At 41.8% G+C, this 25,430-nt stretch overlaps 1 long non-coding RNA gene across 1 annotated transcript; it reads left to right on the top strand.

Annotated features, from left to right (window-relative positions):
• The first annotated feature begins 8,496 nt into the window (after nt 1–8,496).
• On the top strand, nt 8,497–21,697 carry LOC120440119. The gene is made up of 3 exons (XR_005612982.1): nt 8,497–8,576; nt 20,283–20,395; nt 21,598–21,697. It is a non-coding gene; the product is annotated as an uncharacterized LOC120440119 (long non-coding RNA).
• The last annotated feature ends 3,733 nt before the right edge of the window (nt 21,698–25,430 follow it).

The raw sequence follows: 25,430 nt of genomic DNA on the forward strand, positions 1-25,430 counted from the left end.
ACATGTTTAAAAAAAAAAAAGCATAAAACCATGGGCAATCACTTTTTGGCAGACAATCTTTTTTTTGGACTCATAACTGAGCTGTGTAAAGGAATGAGATTTAAAAAGAGGAGGCTACCTTAATACCTTAATAATTTCAATTAAAACACTTTATGTGGTGCTTAATTTAAAGGCAATACAAGGCTGTTCATTCTCAATCTAAAAACAAATTCCTAGCATTTCTGTTTATATAATTCTATTCAGTGTTTTGAATTTGTTGATGGACCATTGCAGTGTTTATGGTGCGTATCGGTCTCTGGTGCATTGCAGACAACATCATTTATTGGATATTGGATGTGTGTATATACCTCTTACTGTAGAAATGAGTAATACATCTTATTGTTTTTATAATGTAATATAACCAAGTAATATAATGTTCAAGAAAAGGTGCAATGGGTTCAAGGTGGGGACAGAATTACATCAGGGATCTGCTCTGATACATTTTTTTTCTGTCTTATGTATAGTTATCTCTTATGTATATTTCCCTCATGTAAAAACCCTTCACAATTTCATTGTTAAAGCATTGCACAGTTTTGCACATTATTAATGTTGCCTGATGAAGTCATAGTATTGGTTTGAGGCATACTGCGTTCCTAAATGCATGGCGTAACAAAAAAGCAATCTTGACAGGACAAGATTCAGCTGTACATCTCCACCTAAAGGATAAAGGTCAGTCTTTCAGTGATGCCAACCTTCCCATTCTGGACCGAAGAGACTGATCGTTTGAAAAAGGAGTAAACAAGACCATCTATGCCCACTGTGAACAACCAACTTTGAACAGAGGGCATGGCCTACAACAACAACTGTCTGCCACATGCAATGCAGACCCCTTCCCAGCTGCCTCAACCTCCTCTCACATCTTGTATCAGGTGACCTCAATAATTTGTCAATCGCTAGCCAGTGAGCATCTGTGATTCATTCCCCCCTTTGACTCTAATGTTCCTCTTGTCCTCCTGTACCAACCTACTGTTTTCTATCTATTTGTCTTCTGCAGGAGGCCCCGCCCTCCTGACTTACACACTTGGAAGCTGTTAGCAGTTGACTCATCTATGTGCAATTGGCATTTCCTGTCTGTTGTTTAACACTGAAGGAATATCTCATATAATGCCAGACGACTGAACTGTGATAGTGTGGTTAGCCTCTTCTTGCTCTGTGGTTTTGCCTTGTTGTTTGGATCAGTATTAGAACTTGTACCCACCTTTTTCCCCTCTGTGCAGATGCTTCTAGTCTAGTGAAGAAAAATGTCTGGAAAAAAGATCTGTAGATTTCTCATCCTGCCCCTCATTCCCAAACACTCCACACCCGTTTAATCAACATGTTTTCCTTCATTTCCTACAGTAAACCTGTTGAACTTTTAATGTGTGTCCAGCATTTGAGCCCAGCCTTGAGTCTTTGCCTTGGCATAATGGGAAACATAGTTTTAAAAAATTACAGTCATGTTATTTTCAATAAAACTTAAAATTAGTGACAGTAGATTATTGTTTTTTGAAGTAAGGAGGATTTCAATATATGCAGCAGTGGACTTCAAGAAATCTCTAAGCAAGGGCAAGCCTAAATTAAATATAGATTAAATGTCATTGGTGAATGGTGATTGTCCTAGTGCAAATTTCCTAAGATTGCAGCCAAAAATGCTACTTTAAACTCTGTCATGAAAGAAACAAACAAATAAAATATTGATATAGGTTGTGGATGTGTGCATAAAGTTTAGGTTCTTTAAATACAATATGTTTCTAATTAATTAAAGTTGAATTTTGTTTTCAGATCTACATGCTTTTTTTTTTTAAATATTTGCCATCTTCATTTATTCTCTGGTGTTATCAGTGTTGTTTCTGTTTGGCATCCTGTATGACTAAGTCTCCACTAGATGGCATTACAAGACCATTAAATACAGGCTTCTTTTCATGCATGAACAGTGGAGAAGCAACAATCTATGAGTGCAGAGTTGATATTCAGTATGTTGAATATTCTGGTAAAAATTAGACCTACATTAAACTTTAGAATGTTTTAGGACAAGAGTAATACTGAAGGACGGATCAAAAACAACAGGTCACCAAACCTGGGTGAAAGGTTCAGAAAGTGTAATCTGGAATATAATCTAATACACTAGAAAAACAACTAAATAGACATTGTGTTACAATTTTTGGCATTTTTGTCCTACAATCCAACAGACAACAAACCAAAAGATGTTTCTATTATTAAATGTAGCTTAATTACATGAACAGATATGAACATGGACACCACATGAAAGACAGGTGTAATAATCTCTATATCTTCTCACAAGGTAATGATCATGATCTCCATGACTGCAGAGCAACTCTCTTCTATATTCTGTTGGGTTGCCTGAAATTGTCCTTTGTTAACTGCTGTTTTATATATTATACATACAGTAGCCTTGGCCATTGATCCTTTGATACAGTCTGTGCATTTGTGAGTGTCTGCACATCTAGAGATCTGTCTGGGCATAAAAACTGCCTACTGTCTAGGCCAAGTCTATATACTTACATATCTGAATAGTAAGCAATCACTCTCAGAAATATACACACACGCACACACATACACACAGATTGTTTGTTAGATTTTCATGGGATCATTTTCTTTAATCTTATGCACTGAAACTTTCAAGGCCTTCTGAGAAATAAGCAGATATTTTTTTCTAAGATGTCTTGTGCAGAGAGTGGAGTTAGTGGAAAGTAGGATGGATTAGAGAGGCAAGGAAACAAAGAGGAGCAAAATAGAATTCAAAGAGAGGGTTAGCAAGGGGAAAGGGAAAAGAGGTGCAGGAAAGGAAAGTTGGAAGAGGTAATAAAAGAAGAATTAGGCACCCAGCTAACTGGTCGATGTCAGATACACATGAGGGTTTTTTTTTTTTTTGGCTGTATTTGTGTATTACTATTGCCTTCAAATGTATACTGTACTCTTGTGTGTTAAATATTTAAGTCATTTAAATCATTTTGATGAATATTCCACATTTCTAAACGCACTTAAGGCAAAAGATGGATTGGGTCATTTGCACTGAATGTTTCATTCATTATGGTTTTGGACTCAGAAATGATCTTTGAGAATTAATTATTCTGTTAACTAAATAACAAGACATTACATCAGCATAGAGCATAAAACCTAAAGGTTGTCTCACCAAAAGTTTTCTCCTCTGGAAAGTCATGTGCCAGGTTGTGTGCGTAATGTAAATAATAGCACCCCAGTGGTTCCATATTTCATTTTACTATAATGATTGGGTGGGGCAATTTGAAGGAAAGTTACATGGCACCATCACACATACTTTATTATTATTAACATCCATCCATCCATTCATTCGTGGAGCCTATCCCAGCTGTCTTAGGGTGAGAGGCAGGGTACATCCATAGACACAGACAGACAACAGCACTCACATTCACTCCCACATTTACACCTATGGGCAATTTAGAGTTTCCAATTAGGAAACAGTGCTAATCACTGTGCCTCTGTATTAAAAAAAAATATTATAAATCCAAGTTATCTTTGCTTTTCCTATATATTATGTTCATTTCATCATCACCCAGGAAATGTGATGCTATGAATGTGTGATGTTCAATGAATGTACCCATATGTAACTTAAGGGTCCCCAACATTTATATCTAGGATGGAATTTTGTTTGAATCATCACTAAATATCCAATAAAGCATTTGAAAAAGTGCCCCAAGCCTGGGGTGAGATAACAACAACAACAACAACAACAATAATAATAATAATAATAATAACAATAATAATAATACATCATCTTTTTCTGCTTATCCGGGGCTGGGTCGCAGGGGCAGCAGCCTAAGCAGAGTAGCCCAGACCTCTCTCTCCCTGCCCACCTCCTCCAGCTTGTCTGGGGGAACACCAAGGCGTTCCCAGGCCAGCCAAGAGATATAATCTCTCGGCATGTCCTGGGTATGCCCTGGGGCCTCCTCCTGGTGGGACTTGTCCGGAACACCTCGCCCAGGAGGCATCCTTGTCAGATGGCCGAACCACCTCAACTGACTCCTTTCGATGTGGAGGAGCAGCAGCTCTACTCTGAGCCCCTCCCGGATGGCTGAACTTCCCACCCTCTCTCTAAGAGAGAGGACATCCACCCTTTTAAGGAAGCTCATTTCTGCCGCTTGTATCCGCGATCTTGTTTTTTCGGTCATTACCCACAGCTCATGACCATTGGTGAGGGTAGGGACGTAGATCGATGGGTAAATTGAGAGCTTCGCCTTTACACTCAGCTCTCTCTTCACCACGACAGAGCGGTACAGTGTCCGTATCACTGCAGCCGCAGCACCAATCCGTCTCTCAATCTCCCTTCTCCCGTCACTTGTGAACAAGACCCCGAGATACTTAAACTCCTCCACTTGGGGCAGGAACTTGTCCTGACCCTGGGTGGGCACTCCACCCTTAATAATAATTATAATAATTATAATTATAATAGTGAACATAAAGATGCCACTCTTATACTGGTATGTTTTAACTTAGTTCATATGTTGTGTTTCTGTAGCTGCTCACCAGGTAAACTTCTTGCTGCATTTCAGCCACAGTGACGACCAGATTACCTTTGTAATATACCATCTGTGTTCATGCGTTTTCAAGTAGCTCTTAGTGCTTTAACACACAAAGATGGCACTTTTTGTGTCATTTTTACTTTAACATATTTAAAAAACCTGGCTTTGTTTTGGGAGTGAGCACCCTTCTTTGTGCATATGTAAAGACTGAAGCTATGAGAGAAATAGCAAGGCGATAAATGAAAGGATGTACTGGGTAAAAGGTTAGTTGTAACGCATCTTGTGGATGCATAGCAAATGTTGGCAGGCTAAAAATGTGCCCTATACGAGATTTACCAGTTGGATGTGCATCAGCTGAGTCATCATCTCATGCTTCCTAGCATTTAGATCACCTAATCTCTGAGGATTGCGAACTGATCTTGAATTGGCCTGAACTAATGTTTAACTTTGTCTCTGTGCTGAGAAGAAGAAAAAAAACAACATATTTTGTGATTGCCTATGAACTTGGGAAATCATTTTCAGTGCTGAATATAAATGAATGCGTAAACAGAAGCTTCTATTTTTTATGCATTGATTTGTTTACACTGGAATATGTGATGTTACTCCTAAAAAGGTTGGGTTCTTATTCTTTTTTCCAGTCATCCACACTCTGACTGATAACAAACAAAGACAAGTACAATATATACTACTTCCAGATAGGAAAGTTCAAAATGTAAATGCACATAGAATTTTGATTATAATTTAGATGTGTGATCATGATATTTGGATGTCTGGCTTACATTGTATTTGGATCTCAGCTAGGTGAAAGAAACAGACACAAAGAGGAGAGTTTTCACCTTGCATTCACCTTTTCATGAAGAAATTCACTTTACTCACATCCAAACAGATTACATACATACTTAACAATGCAGAAAGTCTATCACTGGCTTATCTGATATTAGCTTGTGTTATCTTATCTTGTTAACCCTTCTGTCATATTTAGTCTTTGCATGTTTTGTCTAAGGTCACTGATCTGTTTGGCTTCTAGGAACTGCTATGGAATGTTTAGATTCAGTTTCCTGCATTAGCTCATTCATCCCCAGTGAAATTTCATGATTAAATTTGTATATATAATCACATTGCCTCTAGAGCTTTGTTCATACTCATTTCTCACCAAACCAATCAATGCCTTTTTTTTCCTGTCTGCAGTTGGATGTTATAGAGGTATTTACAAGGTAATAAATATTTAAATGATCTGGGGGAGGGGGGCACATGGCAAAAGAGTTAATCCTCAAAGGCTAATGATGCAAAGTCTAATTTGAGGATGAGTGTTTTCTACCTCCCTTCCTCTGCTATTTCATCAAATACACACGCTTTCCACACAAACGCAATACTATTGTGTCAGATGAATGATGCTGAGGGCTTTTAATTAAATAGTGGATTGGAGTAAGGACTGCAACCATTTTCACATGTTGTTCAATGGGACTAATTAATTACGCAAATCTTTTCTCTAATCAGTTCCTAAAATTACTGAGTTGCTCTCTGCATTGCTATAGAACAAGGGCACACTCAGAGGTTGGGGAGTTTATAAAATGTTTCAGAGAGTGTGTTGTGATGCTACTACTGAAGATAAGCAGGGGAATATTCTTTAGATGTGCTTTATGATTTGCTATGTATCTTCACTTAGCCCCAAACTTAACTCTTAAATCAACAACATAAACAGTGCATACATAAAAAGAGTAATGCCTATCATCATCAATCATGGCAGCATTTCAAGATCAACAACATTCATTCATTTTCAACCTTCATTTAGCAGGAGACAAGAATGTCAGATTTGTCTGAATGCACACAAGCTTGCACACACACACACACACACACACACACACACACACACACACACACACACACACACCCCAGATCCTTCACAAAGACACCTGCAGTGAAAAGCTGCAATAGTTTGGATTCCTACCTTGTAATTATCTATGCAACATGTCATCTTTTCAAGTTGGCCTTTATTATACACCCTCCGCATCCCATCAGTTATCTTCGTACATTTATGGAATGCTTACTTTGCACCTTAAAATTATATTAATAGGTATATTAAAAGTATTTCTTTTATTGTTATATGATCTGAATGTACACCATTTAGACATGCCGCACACTAAAATGAATTAGAATATCCATTTAGTGATGTAAAACTATTGTGCTAACTTTTGGGGTGGTGTTATAGTTTGTTCTTGCCCTCTTCAGTTAACTCTATATTTCGTAGAGTTTTAGGCAATCTACTTCAGGCAGTGAACTTCCTTACAGACACTTTTGCATTACACATAAATTATACACAAGAGGGTTCCCATAACTAACTAGCAGGAGTGAGGCAGATTGAACAACTGCTGTACTTTAAGTTACTTGATGTAGCTCTTATTAAGGTTGCAAAAGACCAATATACATCTTGTGCAAATTCTTGAACCAACCCTTATTTCTTTATTTTTTGGTAGGTAAATGGGAAATTAAATTGTGGTCAGAACGTGACATACACTCATCACGGGCATGAATGTTAAGGTAATTAATGGCTTTTAATTTGAACTCTAAATACATCACTGTGGAATGTACTGGTATCACTGACCAGCCTCACAGCATGATGCTACTACTACCACAATGCTTGACAGTTGGCACAGTGCTCCTAGGTTTGAAAGCCTCACCTTTACTCTTCCAAACATGCCTTTTGTCATTGTGGCTAGTCTCAGTTTGAAGGTGTCAGAAACTTCTGTAGGACATGGTAATGTGAAACTCCCTTCGCTGTTGACAGTGACACTGGTGTTCCAGCAGTTTCCCTTAGTCTTTGTGGGTCCTGGGTTGTTCCTCAAAATCCTAACCAATTTCCTCTCATGTGAGGGTGAGTTTGGGTCTTCTTCTAGATATTGTAAAAGTTATGATACAGCAAAATAACTTTAAGTTAGAAAGAAATAAGTTTTCTTGTGAGTTCTTTAAGAAGTCTGCAGTAATACTTCTTTAGATGTCTTTAAGATATTCCAAAGTTTTTCTTTAAATGTTGGCTTTTTTTCCCAAAGTACCTCAATAATGTTAAGGTCTGAGCTCTGGGTAGACCAATCCATGACTGATAGCGTTTCATTGTGTATTTTTCTATCCACATATGCTTTGATTTTATCGGTAGTGTGTTTGAGATAACTGGCATGGTGAAACATGAATCAATTGCTAATTAGATGCTTTCCAAGCATTAGCCTTTTATTGTGCATCAAAATCTAACTTCACCTTTTAGCATTCGTTATTCCATCAATTTTGTTCCTTAACACCACCTGTTCCCAATGAATTTCAATATCCTTAGGTTTAGGCAATATTGCTCTGTTTCCATTCCTTAAGAATGACTTCTTGACACCCCTCTACACTGAAATCATTTGTCATGATTTTTTGGTGAATGCACTGTTCTGGACGGGCTTGACCTGGGAGATGTGGAACGTGTGCATGGATGCTGGAAGCTTGATTCTGACTGCTGAATGGCTGATGACAGCCTCAACCTTGTAAGGGCAGATGAAATGGGGAGCTAGCTTACAAGAGAGGGCCTTTCAGAGGAATGTCCTTAGCTGCTAGCCATGCATTTTGTCCAGGTTCAAAGTTGGGAGCAGCTGTTCAGAAGGCAATCTGCATAGTGGCGCTGCTAATCAATGGTCCAGAGGAGGATGTTGCGGTTCTCCTCATTCCAGGGTGGCAGATGAACTTGGCGGTGTGAGCCCAGTGAATGACGGCAGAGTGAGCAGAGATAGGAACGTATTTAGTGGGTCGGTATCTGGGTCTGGCACGTTCTATAATTAATTAAGCCTCTTGGTGGTTCTCAGGTAGGTTAAATTTTTGTGATGTGTCCAAATGACAAAAGGATGCTCAGCTCCTTCTAACCAGTGATGCCACTCTTCTAAGGCTAGTTTTACTGCTAATAGTTCTTGATTTCCAATATCATAATTTTGTTCAGCAGGAGTGAGGCAGCAAAAGAAGAAAGCAGTCCTACCAAGTAGAAGAGTTTGGTGACATTGTCGGGGAAAGAGCAAGGTGAGCAACTGAACTCAAGAGACAGAAACATACCAGACACTCACTTGGATCATAACAGTATGTTTGTTGTGTGGTACACTACAAGAAAAAAGTCTGTCTGTAAGTCAGTTTAATCTAAAAAAGATGCAGACAGTTGAAGATAAAAGATATCAGCTGGAGAAACCAGAGGCCTTTGGTGAGAGAGGGTTGGGAAAGGTAAGGAAATGAATAGTTCATTTGCAAAAAATGGAGAAGGTATGGCAGAATTAAAAAATATAAAGTGATATGGATACGGAAAGACTTTGAAAGACAAACGAAAAGAGGAAGGCACGGTGAGAGAAAACAAAAGGACGTTTATTAAATTGGATCGCTACGTGAAAGCACCCAAAGGTTTACTGACCACACAATGTGCTCTTATCCCAGGGCATAGCACAGTTCAGTTTTGTCAGATGCCACCTGTGTCTCCCCATTACACAAAATAGTGCTTTCATGCATCAGCCATGGCAGTATGGAAATTTTACTCAGCATAAACGCTTCTGAAGGTCTCTAAGGTCTTATTGTATTTTTACCATCAAGCTGTTTATGGTCTTTACAAATCATTCATCATTAGGGCAAATATCATCAATATTATTGATGATATTTTCATCAGTATTTTGTGTCAATATGAAAATACAGAAATATCAGAAATTATACATAACCAAAGACAAAACTCACTTTAAACTTTCCCGCTCACAGAATAATATTAGTCATCTGACAGAGACTTTACTGCTGAAAACAAAAAGGTTAAGCATTTAAAAGTTGTATCAACAGACTTTTACATTTTTAGTCTAATAAATCTTGAAAATTGCTTCACCACTTATAGTAGCACCACATGAATTTGTGGTTTACTTGAGAGAAATAAATAATGAATCTGTCCACTGAATGGAAAACGATGTTCCCCCTGTTTGGCTTTGCTTTGATTGTATGCTTTCAAAGTTTATTTTGTAAAACTGCAGGAATAAACATCCCAATGATTATATTTTTAGAATAACTCTAAGTAATGGTCTAGTGTGGAGTCTGAAGTTATTTTTTAATGGTTGCTTGTCATATTTCCAAAAGCAGTACAAAAAGAGAGAAAAAAAATTCAGGTGCATAATGTTTATGTGGTAGATCATTATCCATTCAATGTAAAACAGATTAACAGCTAAAGTATGAAGTAAGCCATGAGTTATAAAATAGCTTGGTCACGTACAAGTACTTAGTCTTATCAAGTACAAGATCAAAGAACAGTGTGAAACACTGAAGAACTGGATTTGAACAGAGAAATTAACCCCACAAAAAGCAGCTTTAGAGTCACTGAAACACAGGGAGGTTGAAACTTTAAAACTGATTGAAAATGAACTAGTAAATGACTCAAAGAGGGGAGAGAAGTTGGTGTTTAAAATTACAAAAGCAAATAAGCAAGAGGTAGAACACTGCAGATTTCTTATGAGGTGTTATTGAGGCGAATCACGTATACACTACACAGACTGGCACGTCCAATCAGTACAACAGGCAATGAATTTGTTTGCAGTATCTTCTTGATTCTTTGGAAAAGTGTCACTTAACTTCTCATATTTCAATACTGACTGGAGAACCAAACAAACAAACAAACAAAAATGGGAAGGGTAAGTGACGAGAGGGATCACTGGTAATTGAAAGATAAAATGTAGTCATGCATAAGGCGAAGAACATAGAAGCTCTCCTTTTTCGTTTAGGTGATCAGCACATGGGAGCAATAGAGATGGTGAAAAAGACTAAGAAAAGAGAGCTTAGTAGAAGAGAGAAATAAAGAAAGAGAAGGAAGAGGAAATGGAGAAAAGTGTGAGAGACAAGTGGATAGGAAAAGAAAAGAGTGATTTGCTCAAATTCCACTTTTCTACTGCTCATCTTTCTTCATAATAGAACTGTCAAATCAAAGTAGCGCTTAACGACAACCTGCTTCCATGCCTCTTGCTTTTAACTCTTCTTTCTGCTACTCTCACTTCTCTCTCATATTCTGATTCTGCTTTTTCTGTTCTTTTTAAAATCAAAACATTTATTTGTTCAACTAAGTCTCTGAGCACTTTATTTTAAAGAAAATATCGCTAAAAAAATCTGTCTTACACTTCACATTATCTCATCTTGTTGCCTTTTCATCTACAGCTCTTCTTTTTTGCTGAATCCCTACTCTCGTTCTGGCTTCCTGTTTTGCTCTCTGTATATTATTGTTGAATTCCTTTCTTCCTCCTCTGCTCATTTATTTTTATCTGTTCCACCTCCCCTTACTCTGTAATCCCGCTTAATTTACACCCTCTTTAGTGCATGGAAATTTTTCTTAAAGCGTTTGTACTTAAACAGCAGTGGCTGCCTGGACTATGAATATTTGATATAGGCTATATCCTACTTTCATGCTGAAAATGAACTTAAACAGACTTCAACCTGCATATAAAATAAACATTTTAGTAAAGTAATGTTTAGAAAGTAATAACATTACAATAGTCAACTGTCATAAACAAGATGTGACAAGTGATAATAATAACAACTGTACTGCATTAAAACATTCACAGCAGGTGGGATATCCGGTCTTTAAGTGATGACGTATGAATCCTGCTTCCGGGTTAAAACTACTCTGCGTTTATCAAGGCTGTTGTGTTTTTAACATGTTTTAATGCTTTGTATCTTGTTCTATTTAACATGAACAAGCCCCTAAAAAAGGCAGTGATCACTGTCGGCCTCTCTCGGTTTGTATTACCACCGTTTATTTTAAAGCTCAGTTTTTAAAACCTTACGATGTAACTACAGACCATCCCATGCAGCAGTATATTAATTACTAACCTCATATTGTTCATGGATTATCTCAATAGTTCTCCTGATTGAAGTTTGGTCTGTTTACATCATCCCAACATGCGATTGCATTTGTCCCTAACCATCGGGAACCCTTGCGTTAACTTTTGAGTAGAAAAAAGTTTTAATCGTACAGCTTCACTGTGCTATTGTGTTTATATTATGCTAACCTTAGTTGTGTAGTTAGCTACAGCTAGCCACCACGTAGCACATCATTATATACCAGCTAGCCCAACTAACCCTACAAACTAGTGGTGGGCGGATCGATCCAAATATCGATAGTATCAATCCCAAGTCGGCATCGGTATCGGATCGATACTAGCCTGGTGAGATCGATTCTTTACTTTGCATTCTGTTTGTTCGCTATGCTGTGCTTTCGGCAAAAACAAAACAACCAGGTCGCTGGACTCACCGCTCCTGTGTCAGCGGAGAGCAGGCACACTTTGCTCCCTCTCCCCCCCTCTTGTGTTTCGGTGTTGCACTGACACATCACGTGACTTAGACACTTTGGGGGTTGTTAAGTTGTTTACATATTAATTATATTTTTTTGTTTTTGTTGTTGAGAATTTTAATTGTAATTTTTGTATTATAGTATATCAACAGTATTTGTTTTTTTATTTGTTTACTGGTTTGCGTGCACTTAAGATTTAAAAAAAAAAAAAAAAAAAAAAAAAAAAAAAGATCGCCACCACGGCAGACCCGATGGCATTTTCATGCTTCACACGGTTGCTGTAACGGTACATTCAACAGCTTCAGCTCTCCCGCTGGCAGCCGTATGTCATATACTGGGTTGCCTGTGTTGAGCGGGTGGGCGTTGCGGCTTTACGCCACCATGACATGCTTTGCGGCAGGGCTGTCTATGTGCAGTTCTACTCCTAGCTGCCGCACCCGTAGTTGTGCTGTTATAACCCATGCTGGATATATGTCCAATAAAGCAGCGTCATAAGAAAGCTACCGAGTGGTCATTCTACATGGTGTCAGAAGCGACCCGGACCATCGCCGGAATAACGCCATAAGGGAGGAAACAACAAAATGGCTAAGTTTAATCCCCCGACAAGCTTCCCCTTCGATAAGCCGACGGAATGGCCCGACTGGAAACAGCGTTTCGAGCGCTACAGGATCGCAACGAAACTCCACAAAGACGAAGGACAAGTACAGGTGAGCTGCCTAATCTACGCGATGGGCAATGAAGCAGAGAACATTTACAAGTCACTCACCTTTGCCGCCGATGAAAGTCGTGACGACTTCGCCGTCGTAATGAGGAAGTTCGACGAGTATTTTTTCCCGCAGAGGAACATTATACATGAGAGAGCATGTTTTCACCAGCGTGTCCAGCGGCCAGGCGAAACGGCGGAGAGTTTTATCCGAGCCCTGTATGACCTCTCAGAGCACTGTGAGTTTGGTGCATGTAAAGAGGAAAATATCCGCGACCGTATTGTGGTCGGGATACGAGACAAGGACCTCTCCCGCAGGCTACAGCTGATGAAGGACCTCACGTTGGCGCAAACGACTCAGATCGTCAGACAGTCAGAGGAGGTCGCAGCGCAGGTCTGCTTGCAGGGAGATGTGGGAGGCTCAGTACAGGAGGTACGGGATAAACGGAAAAGCATGGACTGGAAATCACAACAACAACAGCGAGGCAGGCCGCCCGCGGAAAAAAATGGGCGGGGCGTGACAAGAAATGCGGTAAATGTGGGAAGACACCGCATGCCCGGGATGAAAGGTGCCCGGCAGCAAAATCTGTTTGCCATGGCTGCCGAAAAATGGGACACTGGGCCAGGGTGTGTCGTAACACCAGATCAGTGAATGAGGTGACTGAGACAGAGAAAAGCGAGCAGACCTCATACTTTCTAGGCTCAGTGTGTAATGCAAAAGGAAATAGTGAAGCATGGACTGTGCAGTTACTGCTAGACTCTGCCCCAATAGAATTTAAGATTGACACAGGAGCAGATGTCACTATCATAAACGAAGACACGTTCCACACACTTGCTCATAAGAGAACACTAGAGCCTTCTAATCTCCCTCTAGATAGCCCCGGAGGGGAGCTGTTATGTCTCGGCTACTTAAAGGCCACAATAAGTTATAAAGGCAAAGACTACCTATCCAAGGTGTATGTGGTTCGTGGACGCAGGGTTAACAACCTTCTCAGCCGCTCCTTGTCAGTGCAGATGAACCTGGTGGGAAGAATTGATGAAGCAACGTTCACTGCCACCAGGAACCAACCACTTTACGGTGAACACGGAACACTAAAAACTGAGCCAGTCAAAATTCAGTTAAGGGACGATGTTGTGCCATACGCGGTGCATACGGCACGCCGTGTGCCTTTCCCCATGCTGCAGAAAGTGAAGGAGGAACTACAAAGAATGGAGAACCATGGTGTCATTGAGAGGGTGACCCAACCTACCGAATGGTGCGCCCCAATGGTGCCTGTCTTGAAGAAGAACACAGCAAGGGCCAGGATCTGCGTCGATCTGACAAAACTGAATAAGTCTGTCAAAAGAGAGCGCTATATCTTGCCTACCCCTGAGGAAACCATGTCCAGGTTGAGTGGGGCCACAGTCTTCTCCTCACTGGATGCAGCCAGTGGATTTTGGCAGATCCCATTGCATCACGAGAGTTGCAAACTAACGACATTCATCACGCCATTTGGCAGGTATTGCTTTAAGAGGCTGCCCTTTGGGATAACAAGTGCACCAGAGATCTTTCAGCGAAAGATGCTGGAGACCTTAGAGGGGCTCGAAGGTGTGGAGGTCTTTATGGATGACATCTTGGTCTATGGGGCCACCGTGGAACAACACGACACCCGACTTGAGAAGGTGCTGCAGCGCATTGAGTTAGCCGGATTGAAGCTCAACTGAGAGAAGTGCTCCTTCAGACAGAGCCAGCTTCGCTTCCTAGGGCACCTGATCGACTGTTCTGGGGTCAGGCCAGACCCTGAGAAAGTGAACGCCATTCTTCAGCTGCCGTCACCAGAAAACGTGCAAGAGCTTAAACGGTTCGTAAGAATGGTTAATTACCTAGGCAGATATATTCCGGCTCTTGCCACAGTATGCCAGCCGTTGTACGAGTTGCTTAAAAGCAAAAACAGTTGGATCTGGGGCCACCCACAGCAGGCAGCCTTCGAGAACATTAAGAGAGCGCTTACATCAGCACCTGTTCTCGCCTTCTATGACGTCAACAGACTCACAGCCGTATCTGCTGACGCCAGTAGCTACGGGCTTGGGGCTGTGCTGCTTCAGCTTCATGGCGCAGAATGGAAACCTGTTGCCTACTGCTCTAGACGCCTCACGGAGGCTGAAACACACTATGCACAAATCGAAAAGGAGTGTTTGGCGAGTGTTTGGGCCTGCGAGAAGTTTGATAAGTATCTATGTGGCTTAGATCGCTTCAGGCTTGAGACCAACCATAGACCTTTGGTGCCCCTGGTCAACAGCCGGGATCTTGACAATGTTCCATTGAGGTGTCAACGCCTCCTGATGTGGCTCATGAGGTACAAGCCGGAGGCCGTCTATGTCCCTGGCAAAACGCTTGTCATCGCCGATACGTTGTCACGGAGTCCACAGACTCGGGCTGAGGATGACACTAGCACTCACAGTGAAGTGGACTGCTACATAGCCACCGTGTTACAGGGCATCCCAGCGTCCCCAAGCCGAATGGAAAGCATTAAAGCAGCCACTGCAACTGATGTTGAACTACAGACTGTCATCACGTACATACACAGGGGTTGGCCTGCATATGGAGCTAGTGTGCCACTGAACATCAAAGCGTACATGAAAGTGAAGAACGAGCTATCAGAGGCTGAAGGCTTGGTCATACGAGGCTGCAGGATTGTCATTCCAAAGTCACAGAGAACAACCATTCTACACAAACTACATGAAGGGCACCAAGGCCTCACCAAGTGCAGGGATAGGGCTAATTCATCTGTGTAGTGGCCGGGGCTCTCCACTGAGCTAAAGAATGCAGTGCTGCAGTGCCACACCTGTCTGGCACAGAGGCCAACGCAGACAAGGGAGCCGCTCATCTCCACACCCTTGCCGGATCGTCCATGGCAAAGGATAGCCCTGGATCTCTGTGAACACAACCGGAATAATTACCTTGTTGTGTCGGACTACTACTCACGTTTTCTGGAAATACTGCACCTACCATCCACAACCAGTGGCCAGGTTGTTCAGAAACTGAAGTCGACCTTTGCTAGGTTTGGAATCCCTGACGAGGTGGTGAGTGACAATGGCCGTCAGTTCTCCAGCTCTGAGTTCCAGGCCTTCGCGAGGGAGATGGATTTCGCCCACATAACGTCTAGTCCCCACCACCCACAGGGAAATGGTCACGCGGAGAGGGCAGTACAGACTGCAAAGAAAATCCTCCGGCATGATGACCCACTAATAGCACTAATGTGCTATAGGTCTACTCCCTGTGCCACTACAGGCTTCAGCCCAGCGGAACTTATTATGGGGAGGAAGATCAAGACAACCCTGCCCACCTTGGAGAAGAATCTTCAACCTAAATGGCCCACCAAAAGAGAGGTTAAACGAAGGTACGCTAGTCAGAAGGCCAAGCAGGCGTTCTACTACGACCACCGCCATGGTACTAAGCCCCTACCTCCACTCCATCCAGGGGATGCTGTCCTAACTAAGCTGGTCCAAGAGAAGGCCTGGGCAACAGCGGCCATTGTCTCCAAGGAGAGCGTCACCCCAAGGTCCTACCTCATCGCCACACCCCAAGGTGCGGTACTGCGACGGAACCGCCGCCATCTCCGCCTCGAACCATCTTCATGGGCTACGACACGACCCCTTCCACCGCCCACTGTGGACACTGAGGAGCTGCCATCTCTGTGCGCTGGTGTCTCCACTCCAGAGACCCCACCTTTGGCCCCTAGTCTGACCCCAACGCTTGCACCCACTCACGCCGACGTACCGGATCAGGTACGCACGAGGTGCGGCCGGATACGCAAGCCAGTCAAGAGGCTGGATCTGTAGACACTGGGGTAATGGGAGGGAAAGAAGGACTGGGGAGTGGGAATGTTGTATTGTTGCTGTTTTGCACTTGTGTTTTGAGCTGTTACCTGGTTGAGTTAATTACCTTAAAGGTTTAACATGTTTAATAAGTGCTGTTTGTGGACACTGCCCTTCAGGCCGACAGTAAGCCAACTGTGCCCGGTCCTTAAGAGAACCGCCCAGAGGCTATTATAGTGTCACATGTTATCATTGTGTCGTTGCTGCTCTATTTGGGGTTTGTTATTGGAAATAACATGAAAAGGGGGGGAGATGTCATATACTGGGTTGCCTGTGTTGAGCGGGTGGGCGTTGCGGCTTTACGCCACCATGACATGCTTTGCGGCAGGGCTGTCTATGTGCAGTTCTACTCCTAACTGCCGCACCCGTAGTTGTGCTGTTATAACCCATGCTGGATATATATCCAATAAAGCAGCGTCATAAGAAAGCTACCGAGTGGTCATTCTACACCGTACACATCACCACCACCAAACCTGCAGCGACATCACAGAACACGCCACATACTCCCCTCGCCCGCTTCACCCCACCCTGCAAGCAGGCGAGGGAATCGGCCCGGACCATCGGCGCCCCATGCCCCAGCCCAGCGATGGGGAAGGTCCACTCTGGCGGTTGTCCGCACCTCCAGCGGAAGCCCCAGAGCTGGCCTGATAGCCACCCATATGGCAAGCAGCGGCGGCGCAGCAGGCGTGGAAGTGAGCTGGGGCTCACAGGCAGCTGGGCAGACGGCCAGCACGCAGGACCATGCAGCCAGCATGCCGAAGTGGACAGCATGCCGCCCTCAAGCGTGGCAGGACCCCCGCGCACCTCGCCATCCGTCTCTAGCTTGGCAGGTCCCGCTGGCGCGCCAGCCTCCGGCTCACCCCGAGCCGCGCGCTGTCCACCCTTACAGTGATCACATGGTTGCTGTAACAGTAGTCTACATTCAACGGTTGCAGCCCTCCTGCTGCCAGCTGTACACATCAACACCAAAAACAACAACAGCACAAGCAGCGCACAGGTAAGCCGGTGAATCATCATTGTAGATGCCATGAAGGTGAGTCCATCTCACCTGCAGCGGCATCGCAGACCGCGACCCGCCACAATAATGAAACATTTTTTTATTTAATTGTAAATAAATTATTTATCCTAATTATGTCCTGGGTTTTAACTAATTGATAATACCAAAGTAAACATCACAAAAAACACGTAAGGTCATGAAAATTAATAGCAATTTAGCAATTCAATGAGGCATCCACCTTATTTATTGAAAAGTATCGTATCGGTATTGGTATCGGCGGTACTGGCCCGTATTTACTTGGTATCGGATCGATACCCAAATATGCAGTATCGCACACCACTACTACAAACGTCACTGTTGTTTAGTTTCCTGTCTTCATTTATGTTGGAAGTGATAACAGAGCTGTACGTTTTAATTTTTCAGAAATCCCTCAATCAGAACATGGTATAGTTTATCTTAAAAAAAAATTTGGAGACTTCCCGCGTACCACTAGAGGGAGCCCATGTACCGCAGTTTGAGAACCACTGGTCTAGAACACACTACAGTTTGAAATTAAAGGTCAGTTTGAAGTTTGATTTCAACTTTTGAGGTCAGCAAAACCTAAACATATATCCTGTACTTAAACCATGAACAGATCATAGTGCCATGTTTTTCCAAAACTGACAACACACCCAGCACTAACATGTTAGGTGTTCAGTTTTTGTACACTTGTACACTCTCACACTGGTTGTTCAAAGGATTTAAACTATGACTTGTCAGTTTTTTTCTTTTTTAACTGCCCTAATGGTCCTGCCAAGATAATGAGAGTAGGAGGAATTGCATCTTCCTATCAACGTTCCCCGCTCCTGGTTTTCTATTCCTCCCTTTGAGAGTGTATGGATAAAAACATTATGAATAATAGTCTCTCTGAATCATTCTTTCGGTTGCTTGCTCTCTCCAATACACTTTGCTGCAGGTTCTTGCAGGGAGAATGATTCGTTTCAGTTTCTTTCTCCATTTGTCTTCACTGTGGGCTGGCAAAAGAAAAATGTTGTAAAGGAATGTTCTCAATTTTTCTCCTCTTGCTGTCTTCCATGCTTGTCCTTTATTTCTTTTTTTCATTCATACATGTCTCGAGGAATCCTTAAGAAGACAAATAGTATTTGTTTGTTTGGTCAAATTTCCATCCTCCACATTTTGTAAGGTCTTTGGTAAAAGTCATTACCATAAAGACTTGAAGATACCACCCGTGCATTTTTTGCTGCTTATCCAGGTTTGTGTCATGGTTCTTGAACACTGAAACCGCTTGAAGATGATACACTAAAATCCTAAAAGGCATCCCATAAAATTTCATATCTCAAATGTAATACAATCCACACTATTTTGCCTCATTAGCAAGTAGCCGATATATAATAATTCAGCCCTAAATCAACCTGCCAGAAGTTAGCCTACGTGTTTGGTTCCACTGGTCCTATAACCTTTTAAACTTCTATTTCAGTCCCCTCGTTTGCAGGGCTAGTGACTCACTTGAGTGCTTACTGTCTCAGTTTCTTTCCACAATAATAATGCACAAAAAAAATGAGGAAAAGGAATATTTTTTTCTGCATTCGGGGCACCTCTCTGTGCATGATATTGTGTTGGAACTGCAAAATCAAAAGCTGCGGTGTGCATACTCAGCTGCTGTATTTATGTGTGTGCTCCAGTTTTGACATATAAATACCATCCCAGAGAGTAGCCTGAGGATGAGAACTGAATCCAGGTTACTCATTCATATTGGAGGATTGTGAAATTGTGGGGAAGAAAAAAAAAAGAGCAGAGAGAGGAATGTGCTGAAAACAGGAAGAAGGTGAACAGGAGGAAAAGCAGTCAACAAGGTGGTTTAGAGGAAAAGAAGGCCAAGAAGAAAGAAAATTTGATATGGGGATACAGAATGAAAAATCAAAGGGAAGTGGAAAGCTGGAGAGAAATTTTTAGATGCAGAGATGAGGTTATGGAAAATTTTCAAGGAAGGAGCAGGACTAATGTGTGATAATGTGAGGAATCAGTTTTGCATTTATTCACAATGTCTAAAACACTTCCATTATGTTAAGTCTCCCCCCCCCCCCCTTGTTATAATTTGAACAGGATTCAGACGCATGATTCATACTTTATATTTGCTGACTGTCGGAGACAGATTGTCTTTTCATTAGAATTACATGGTTATGCATAATGGAGAATATGCAAATATCATGATGAAGTAAAAATTGCATTTTAATCTGGACAGGTGTTTGTACTAATGAAGCAGAAAGGGCAAAATAAGCTTTTTTGAAGTGTTTTTTTCATACAAGTGATGCATTCATTACATGTCTTTTATGCAAAACATTAAGAGTTCCTTTCACTGAAACTAAGAGGGCGAGTCCAACTCCTGAAAAACACTCCCTTACGATAATCCCCCCTCCACCAAACTCTGCACTTGTTACAATGTAATCAGACAAGTACCATAGTACCATTCCACTGGCAACTGCCAACCCAAACCCTTCCCCCCAAACCCCCCTAACCCTTCCATCAGATTGCCAGACTGAAAAGCGTGATTCGTCAAGCCAGAGATCACATCTCCACTGCTCCAGTGGCGGCTTGCATCCAACACGTTACATTGTGCTTGGGAAGCAGTCATAGAAATCCATTCCATGACGCTCCCTACACACTGTTATTGAGCTAATCTGAAGGCCACATGAAGTTTAGAGTTCTTTAGTGATTGACTCTGCAGTTGGCTACCTCTGCACATAATGCACCTCAGCATCCAGTGACTCCTCTCTGTGTAGTACCCAATTGCTTCTGCTTTGTTGTAATGCCACTAACAGTTGAATGCTGAATATTTTGCAATGAGAAAATTTCATGACTGAACTTGGTGCACAGGTGGGATCATATCACAGACCATGCTGGACCATACTGAGCATGCTTAGGTGTTGGCATTTATACACCTGTAGCCATGGAAATGACTGGAACACCTGAATTCAATGATTTCTATGGTGAGTGAATACATTTTTTATTTGAAGAGTCTACATGTTGTCTATGGATGGCAAAGTAATCCTATCCACAGTAACTATCTACTTAGACAGCATGTTTAAGTAGATGTTTCTAAGGTGTTTACACACACACACACACACACACACACACACACACACACACACACACACACACACACACACACACACACACACACATATATATGCACAGAGAGAGAGAGAGAGACAGCGAGAGAGAGAGAGAGAGAGAGAATTAAATATCAGTTGTTATCAAAGTTGCTGTAATGGTAGGTCTGTCTTGTAAATATTTTTCTCACCAGCTAATTACATTAAGCAATGTAATTACTAAATGTAGTTGCATTAGGTAATTACATTAATTAATGTAATGTTAATAACTAACCTTAATGTACTCAAATTACATTAAGTGATTACTAGTCTCTAATCTAATCTGGGCAGCACGGTGGCACGGTGGTTAGCACTGTTGCCGCACAGCAAGAAGGTCCTGAGTTCAATTCCAACATCAGGCCGGGGTCTTTCTGTGTGGAGTTTGCATGTTCTCCCCGTGTTTGCGTGGGTTCTCTCCGGGTACTCCAGCTTCCTCCCACCGTCCAAAGACATGCAACTTGTGGGGATAGGTTAATTGGAAAATCCAAATTGCCACTAGGTGTGAATGTGCGAGTGAATGATTGTTTGTCCCTGTGTGTTGGCCCTGCGACAGACTGGCGGCCTGTCCAGGGTGTACCCCGCCTCTCGCCCTATGACAGCTGGGATAGGCTCCAGCGCCCCCCGCGACCCTGAAAAGGATAAGCGGAAGCGAATGGATGGATGGATGGATAGTCTCTAATCTAATGGAATGCAGGGGTCAACAGAGCTCTGACTCTTTGTTAGCCTGGCTGCAGTGCTTAAAAGAGTGGTTTTTTATTTTACCACATCAATAACAAATTGTAAGGTGTGAGATGGCTTTTGAAGGCCTATATTAGGAAAAATATCATTATGTCACCAGTCTCCTAGTTGTAAATTAGCTGCACCAGGGTATCAAACTTCTCTGAAGTTGTCGCTGTCTTTTTCAGAGGAAAGGTATCAAGCATCATACACAGTGAGACTGCAGTACTGTTTATTAGGTAGCTGCTCTGCATTCTCCTGGCACACGGCATTGAAAAAAGTAACACATGAAGAATCCATCCATTTTCTTTTTCTTATTGGAGGGGCTAGAGCCTACACCAGCTATTCCAGGCAGGGTACACTTGAACAGATCACCTGGACAGGTCTTGGAGCACACACAGTCTCTCTGGGGTTGAAGCTGCAGGGAAGGTACAGAGAGACATGTAAGAAAAGAAGACTGCAACCCTGCTACATTTAACTTTGGTTGCTGAAGCCTTAATATCACATTTTAATGCAATGCTGGAGTTTTTTTTCTCCTTTGTAGGTGTGTTGTTGAATGGGGAAGACTGATTTGAAACGTGAACAGGTTGATGGCCTACAAATAGCATCTCTCTGTCCCTGCTTTAATTTCATTAATTTCATTTCATGCAATTTGTGCTTTATTGGGCTTCTGTCTTGTTGTAAGTTTATTTGTCCTGCAGTATTTTCATACTGATTCCTTCTTCTGGCACCTGTGTCTTTTAGCACATTTCCCTGTCTGCGTTTTTCATGTTAACGTGACATCTTGTTTTTGTGGGGTTTTTTTTCATGTTTTATTTTAAGGTTAGTTTCTTTCATCCCCTGTGTTTGTTGTACTTCCTGTCTGCATTCCCCTGATTACCCAATTGTTTTCACCTGTTCTTAATTAATTAAATCCACATTTTGTTCCACACCTACTTGTCTTCTGTAGTCAGTTCCAAAAGCTTTTATAGTCTTGTCTCCCATGTCTCAAGCTATCTGTTGATGTTCCCTGATGTGTGGCCCTGATTTCATTTTGTGTTCTTCTTGTTTGGTTTCTTTGTTTTATTTTGGAACAAATTATCCTTTTGATTTGATTCCACTGTTTCTGCATCATGCATTTAGTCCTCTCAACTCCGTACCAAGTGACAGTAGTTTACTGTACATTTACCTCTGCATGTACCAATTTAACCGCATTGCATAGCAGGTTGATTTTGGTAGCATCTTATCCAACCTTGTTCATCTTCTTTGGAGTGAAAGCTTTAGTGTGGCTAAAAGTGAGCCATAGCATCTATCCCCTCCTCAGCAGGCCATAAGTGCTATAGATTTGGATGTTGCCTGCATGTGCTTCTTCCGAATATAAAGTGCAGCTCCTTAGTAGCAGACAGACAGTTTTTAACAATCGCCCTAGTACAAAGTAAGGGTTAGAGTATAAATCTTCTTATCTGAAAAGTAACTAAATAACATTATCTGTTACAACAACAACAACAAAAAAACGGAGTACTCAAATGCATTAATTGGGTTTAATATAAAAACAAACAACAAAAACACACAAACTGTCACAATCAGCAGGGATGACTGTGTGTAGAGTGAAAAGTGGACCCAAATGCAGACGAAACAAAACGTGAAACGTGACTTGAATAACCAAAAACGAGCCGTTTATTGAGGCTGGCAAAATAACTGCAAATAAAAGGCAAAAGGCAAGACTAACAATAAACTAAACTGGGTGAGCTAAATTAAATAAAAACCTACAACAGAAACATGGACCTGACATGAGAAAACTTGACACAAACTCTTGGCCTGGAAACAAAGCAGACGATCTGACAATGACACACTGAAAACAGTGGACTTAAATACACAGGAGGTGATTAGGGAAAGTGGGAACACATGGGGGAACAGCTGACTGACATGAGCCTAATGACAGGACAGGGGAAGTGAAACTAAATACAATGAACAAAGAACACACAACTCCTTCAAAATAAAACAGGAAACACTGAAACTAGACATGACAACACAAGCTTAACAGACCTAACACGTGATGAACGATACAAGAACCCAAACACAGAAACAATAAATAATGACTGCCTTTAACCTCAACTAAAAGCTAAATAGGAATGACACATGAACTAATCACAAATCTAAAATGAGACAAATACAAAATGTACCCAGAGCGCTGGGTCAGAGACCCAGCCTGTGATACAAACTGTTAGAAATTTTTTTAGATTAGAATTTTGTAGTCTGTAAGGTTTGATGTCTTCACTATAACTAAATCTGCAACAACAACAGGACATTAGTAACTGGACAGCATATAGAATAAAGTGTACCATGCACATATGTTCCATCCATCCTCATCCGCTTTATCCGAAGTCGGGTCGCGGGGGCAGCAGCCTAAGCAGAGAAGCCCAGACCTCCCTCTCCCCAGCCACCTCCTCCAGCTCATCCGGGGGAACACCAAGGCGTTCCCAGGCCAGCCGAGAGATATAATCTCTCCAGCGTCCTGGGTCTGCCCCTGGGCCTCTCCCGGTGGGACATGCCCGAACACCTCACCCAGGAGGCGCCCAGGGGCATCCTTGTCAGATGCCCGAACCACCTCAACTGGCTCCTTTCGATGTGGAGGAGCAGCGGCTCTACTCTGAGCCCCTCCCGGATGGCCGAACTTCTCACCCTATCTCTAAGGGAGAGGCCAGCCACCCTTCGGAGGAAGCTCATTTCTGCCGCTTGTACCCGCGATCTCGTTCTTTCGGTCACTACCCACAGCTCGTGGCCATAGGTGAGGGTCGGGACGTAGATCGACCGGTAAATTGAGAGCTTCGCTTTTACACTCAGCTCCCTCTTCACCACGACGGACCGGTGCAGCGTCCGCATCACTGCAGCCGCAGCACCTATGTTAGACAACAAAAAGGAAAGTGGGAAAGAAACCATAAAAATGAAAAAAAAAAACATAAATAGTGAGATAGTAACAGACAAGAATACAAAATAATACATTCACTGCACAATCTCAAACACAGCAGGAATCATTTTATCCAGCATTCCTTATTTACCCTGCTGTCTAAACTGATTCCACAGCTCTGTTATTTGTCAACTATTTAACAGTCCTGATACTCAGCATGTGTTTGTGCGAAATAAAGATGGATTGAAATGTAAATTATATCAGTGGCTTATTCAGCCAAACTGTCTGATGACACATGGCTAATGACTTGTAAACTTCTTAGTTTTGATAGCTTAAGAGTATGCATGTGTACTGCGCCGCCATTTTATGCATGCAAGCGCGCACACACACACACGCACGTGCGCACGCGCACACACACACACACACACACACACATGCCCAAACATTAAAATTAAGCTTAACGTATCTATGAATCAAATATTTAAATAAATTACATTAATAAAGAAGTTATACAAAGTCATAAAAAGTGGTATCACTGCATACAGCTACAGAGATCAACAGCACACTGTTAATGATGACATTAACCTTGTCACTAAACCTGCCTTTCCATAATGCAGCATTGCTGGTAATGACCTGTTAATTACCCTTTTCTGTGTATGTGTCATAGATCTATCTAGCTCTTTCATCTGTCAGCTTTTTAAGTTTGAGGTACCGCAAGAGAATAATTCCATTGTCGAAAAAGTTGATTCTACTGTATTTTGCCTAAATGTTTTATTTTATAGAGAATTTAGAGACAAACTGAAGACATTATTCTTCACCGCCTACACCAAGCCCATTTACACATTTTACAAGATACAGAGTGATTAAAATTGAGTTTAGTAAAAGCATCAATCCATATAAGAGATTTCTTTTAATACTGAAAGTGGAGTTTGAATTTATTTTTAAATTTTATTATTATTATTATTTTTTTAAAAAAGGTTATTTTGCGGGACTTTTAAGGAATGAGCCCCTTAATAGGGGTTATCATCTAAATCAACCTTCCTTTTTTTTCCTTTCTCTTCCCCTCCTCCTGACAATCCTTGTCTTCACAGATCATTAAAGGAATGGATGGGCTGTGTCCTGATTCGAGATATTGAGAACCAAACCAAAATACCAGAGGCCCAGAAGGATGCAATCAAACAGATGAGTTTATTGAACACACGCGTGGGAAGAAGCACACAGCATCACATCTGCGGGGTTCTTCTCCCAAAATACACAGAGAAAGGTTTT

Source organism: Oreochromis aureus, linkage group 5, assembly GCF_013358895.1.
Source record: "Oreochromis aureus strain Israel breed Guangdong linkage group 5, ZZ_aureus, whole genome shotgun sequence".
NCBI classification, from domain to species: domain Eukaryota; kingdom Metazoa; phylum Chordata; class Actinopteri; order Cichliformes; family Cichlidae; genus Oreochromis; species Oreochromis aureus.